Raw genomic sequence first — 5382 nt, forward strand, 5'->3', positions numbered from 1 at the left:
GGGACAAAAGTTGTTGTGGGTTTATGACAGAAGTCTCCAGTGAGTTAATGACTTGTCCGGTGTTAGTTTGTTTTCTAAACACCATGATGGCAGTTTCTGGACCTCTTCAGACTTATCTCCTTCTGCGATTACGCTGTCCAGAGCGGTTTTATTAATGAGGTCATTGGGGTTACGGGCAGGTAAAATTATGTGTTGAGTTAAACTATATTGAATCCAGCATACTCATTTTAATAGATATTATGTTATAAAGATTGGGGTGAAAACCCATGCCTTGGCAGATCAGATATTTTTTAAAAGCAAAAGTGATAAAAAAGTAATTTGTTTCATATTCTGAGATGTGGATATTGCCCTGGACTTAATTGAAACTGCAAAAATGATACAGAAGAGGACAAGTCCACAACCTTGTTCTCCTTACCCTTGTTAGATTGAAATCAAGATTTTGGATCTGTGAGTAAAACAAATAAAAGAAATGGGAATAATGTGTGAAAACATTACATTAAAAGAAAATGAAAAGGCAGTGAGATAAACAGAGCCAAAGTTGACAAGAGAAAAATTAATCAATACTTAATCAACTTTAATTCAAACCTTTATTAAAAACAAAGGTCTCATGCTCTGAAATAAGATTAGGAAGGAGGGTAAAAAAGGTCTTCCACCTGATGGACAGCTAGAAATGAGTAGATCTGTCAGCGTGCTGCATCACCTAAAATAAAAAAAAGAAAAAAGGTGTGATATCTCTCACCTTATGTACAGAGCTGGGAACTAGTGCCAGGTAGAAAGAAACATTAGGGGGTCCAGCTTTCCAATTAGTGACCCAAAGCAAGAATGAGGGAGAAAAATAGGTGAAAGGTAGATAAAAACAAAGAAAAGAGAAGAGAGAAGCAAGGTGATGACAAGGTGTGGAAAAAAGAGGAAACAGGTGTGTGGCTAAAAAGGCTGAATTCACAGTGCCTGAAAGTGCAAAAATATTCCAGCCCACGTTACCGATTACAATACGGATGAGAGATGTTCTGTATTCCTGCACTGAACTGTCACCTTCCCTCCTTTCTTCCTCGGGGCTGTAGAAATATAACTGTCGTGCAGAAACATCCTCTGATGAGTCGGCCAAACATAGCAATGGAGGTCGATAAAGGTCATACATGACTCATTGCCCTTTAAAATCATGGTTGAACAAAGAAAGCTTCTAATGAGTGTTTTTTGATAACTTGTATTAATTATTGTACTTTGTTCAGCAGTACATAAATTACAGATACTTACAACATGACAAGTCGTGCCGCGTAATTAGACTGATTCTTTTAAGCAGCATGGGTAGTTTTAATGAAATGTGCTTTCAAAATAAATATTTTTTTGTTGGAGCTAATAAGAGGGTGTCGTGTTGTCTACCGTCTAATTGTTTGCTTCAAAAACATAATCACGCACTTGCAGCTTGAGCAGCAGGGCAACTGTTTTATTCCTAAAGACCAATGCTTTAAAGAAAAATGGTGCAAAAACAACCCCATATTCACCTCAGGAGAGCAGAACATGATATATATGTGATATGGGAGTCATATTTGTGACTTTAACTCAAATACACACTCAACAGTCAGTTCATTTTCTACTCGTTCCCTGCAGGGGTTAAAGTGGGCTGGAAAGGTCTGGAACGGCATTCTGACTCCTTCAGTTAATTAGCAATTAACTCTGACAGGCAGGTTAATGCATATTATACATGTGTATTTTTTTTTTCAAGTGGCAGGCCATTTCAAATGGAACTTTTCAAATATTTCATCAAATATCAGCAAATACACAAATGTTTCTGTGCAGTTTGTCACAAAATGTGTCTGTGAGCTAAATGTACAGCTGCTGTGATTTCCAGGGAAAGGGGAAAAAAAGTTACTGTGCACTGACAGATGAGGAAAATTTTAAGAAAGATGGGACGTGACAAGAAGATGAGGAGTTGCTGAATTATTTTAATTTTAAAAAAAATTTGTGTTACTCCAAGGTTGCATGGAAATTATATACATTAAACAAGTTAACTTGCACTACTGCGGTGAAGTTTACATTGATGCCACTATGTTTGACTGGTGCAGAGCAGGCTGTGGTGTTCATGGTCAGTGATAGGTTACATCAAGGCTGACATAAATGTATACTTAGGATGATTTTTAATAAGATTTACTCACCGAATTCTACCTCTTTACAGTGTCCGAAAATTAACTATTTCACTAATAAAAATATGTGCTTATATCTTGTTGACTAAATCCACAAAGATAGTTGAATATCAGGGCAGCAGCACGATCACAGCTTGTGCACAACAAAAACAAAAAGTCTATTTGTGCTAACAAAAATGTTATGTGACCTATGTAGGAAAGAGCAGTGAGAATGAGCAGAACATCTTTCACATACAAAGTCCACAAATTACATTTATTCATACTGGACTAAAATCCTATTTTAACCGGTTAAGCTTTTCTGTCACCGGTGGCCTCGGTTACATTTACATAAACATACAGACCCTCATCTCAAAGCTCAAGGTCAATCCCATACAGTATTATAGAAAGCAAGGGAGTCATACTGTATGTTTGCATCATCTCTGCACTTTACGACCAGATAAAGAGGTCAAAGCAAGACAGAGTCAGCGTTTTTCAGAGGCAGATTACACAGGCCCCTATAGCTCCAGGATTACACACGAGAAGGGGCCACAATATTAATATTGAAGGGATTTAAAGGAAAACTTTGCCCTGTGTGTTATACAGTGTTTTCATTCATTCGTTGTCCTCAGATTTTCAGGCTATATGGCAGTTTGAATTTGCTTCCGTCATTGGTTAAGGTCATCAGAGAGCCTGGTTTTCCTGATTGCCAAAATTAAAGACAGTCAATGTCCCCCCCCCCCAATGAACAAAAACAAAACAAAAAACACTGTTTTCAAGGTGAGGAATGAACTTACTGTAAGCTGTTTAGACATTAATAAATGTAACACCATTAGCAGTTAATTTTGATTGTACTGTTTGTTTGCAGTAGAGGCACTGGATCACTTCTCTTTATAGTTCAGTCTTTAAGGTTCCCCGTGTTCCCTGGGGAAACAGAAATGGTTCTAACAAGGACGAGGAAGAGAGACAGAAAGGGAAATGCAGTGTGGGGTTGTCTTATCATTGTGGAGCAGGGTCGCTCGGAGACTAAATACCATGAACTAATTTCATACCAAATTTACATGAAAATTGCTATTAATTAGTTGGAGATATTAGGTATGTTTGGTAACAATTATTCGATCCACATACAGACATTATTATGGAAATGTAATTTTGTTTGTGTTCCCTGTGCGAGGCTGTAAGCTGGCACTTAAAAAAACAAGCCTAGTTTTTCAAGGCTAAATGTGTGTGTGTGTGTGTGTGTGTGTGTGTGTGTGTGTGTGTGTGTGTGTGTGTGTGTGTCGGTGGGGGGGGGATCCACTCAAAAGTTTCCCCCTTTTGTTTGCTCTGATTTGTTGGATTCTGCGTTGTGTCATGCTCCAGGGCCACGACTCTTAGAAACGAGCGGCATGAAGCGGTCGCATGGCGACAACTTGCGACAGGTTGCCACGACAACAACTGGTGTGATAGATGTCCCAGCCTTCTATTGTCTCTTGGCAATGCTGCGGTGTTTGTCTTACTATCCTTCGCCATGAGCGCTCATTCATCATCCTGCAGCTCAAAGCGGGCACATCCATTGCTAACAGTGCATCTGATTAATATTTAATCACTTTTTAAAACATTGCCAGACGTGTGTGTTCTCCCCCCCAAACTTGGCTCTCTCTGTAGAAAACAAAAGTAACATTTGCTCCACTTCCCACTGCGTGTCACCTCTGACACATTTTAAGTAATGAAACACTCTGGAAATTAAATCTGAAGGGCCACAAAAGTGGGGCAGCCACCAGCTCAGCATGACAGTCCATTCTAATAAAATTTGTCTGAATATGTAAGCGTGTGTGTCTCATTTCTGCCAGCCTGCCTCTTTCTGTGTACATCCTCCAAAGTTTCCATGTTTGGCCATGAAGCCCCACCATCTGGAGCGTTGATGCCTCAGGTTTGTGTGTGCGTGCACATCAGAAGTGGAGAGCAGCTGTTTGAAGCCACAACAGATGGCTCCTCCTCCGCTCTCCTGAAGCCCATCACATCTAACCCTTTGAGAACATAGACCTTCACATCAGAGACAATAAGATCAGTGTTCATCTGTGCAGCATTTTTATATTTACTGTGGGTTATCTGAAAACAGCCTTGAGGCCTGCATTTAGCTACTGCTAATAACATGATTTGTTTTTACCTGCCTAATAAAACAGTTAACTACTTTCATCTTTATTGTATTTATCTATTACAGTATTTTTAGACTTTGTGGGATGTGGTGCAATGTTGGGAAAAATGGTACCCTTTAAACCCCTGAGTACAAAAAGTACTTTTTGGTTTGGTGTAGACTGCAAAAGCAATCATTTTCCGACATAAACATGCCATTCATAATGCAAAAACAAGTAAAATAAATAAAAACCTGCCTTTTTCTGTTCGTTTAAATGTAAAGTAGTTTAGTGCATGCAGTCATTGAATATTATTGATTTATTTTATTTGAAGAAAAAACCAAGTGAAAAAACAGGAAGTTACAGGGCTGTGTCAATACATGATTTAATATTTAACAAAAATATAGTGTGTTAGACTTTTTCTTAATGAAACTGAATCATAAAGTAGGTTTTTAAATGAGTGAACTTTTTTTAATTTTTTCTCTAAGCTACTAGGGTCAGATGCCCCCTTTGACCTCTTGATGTCTCCTATTATCTTCCTATCTCCTCACTCACTTCATCATCATGCTCAAATCCATGTCTCTTTTGGTTTTCTTTAGGTTCCTACGTTGCTGAAAGTTTATCAACAAATCTCAATTAGGATTGCCACCCCAGTGACACAATTCGAGGATTCCTTCACCTTCTCTCTGTAGTTCAAATTCTATTTCAAGATAAACTCACTCCTATCCACTTGAGCCGCTAACACATTACACTCAGTTCTGGAAATCCCAGCATGCTTCTCTTCAGACCTTGGTTGTTTGTTACTGCATGAAGCCACATATCGGTCCCAGATTGGATTCTTATACCCACTTCCATCAAGTTACCCCCAACCGGTCGCAGCAGATGGCCGCCCCTCCCTGAGCCTGTTCTGCAAGAGGTTTCTTCCTGTTGAAAGGGAGTTTTTCCTTACTATTGTCACCAAGAGCCTGCTCAAGGACAGTTGTTTAATTGTTAGGGTTTTCTCTATATTATTGTAGGTCTATTACTGTAGCACCTTGAGGCAATTGCAAAAGTAATACTGGCTACATCAGTTATACATCCACAGCAACCTCCAAAATCTTTGTAAATCTCAATCAGTGCTGCTTTCTGCTCTCTGGGGATCTAACTGGCCT

This window comes from Oreochromis aureus, linkage group 9, assembly GCF_013358895.1.
Source record: "Oreochromis aureus strain Israel breed Guangdong linkage group 9, ZZ_aureus, whole genome shotgun sequence".
Classification (NCBI taxonomy): domain Eukaryota; kingdom Metazoa; phylum Chordata; class Actinopteri; order Cichliformes; family Cichlidae; genus Oreochromis; species Oreochromis aureus.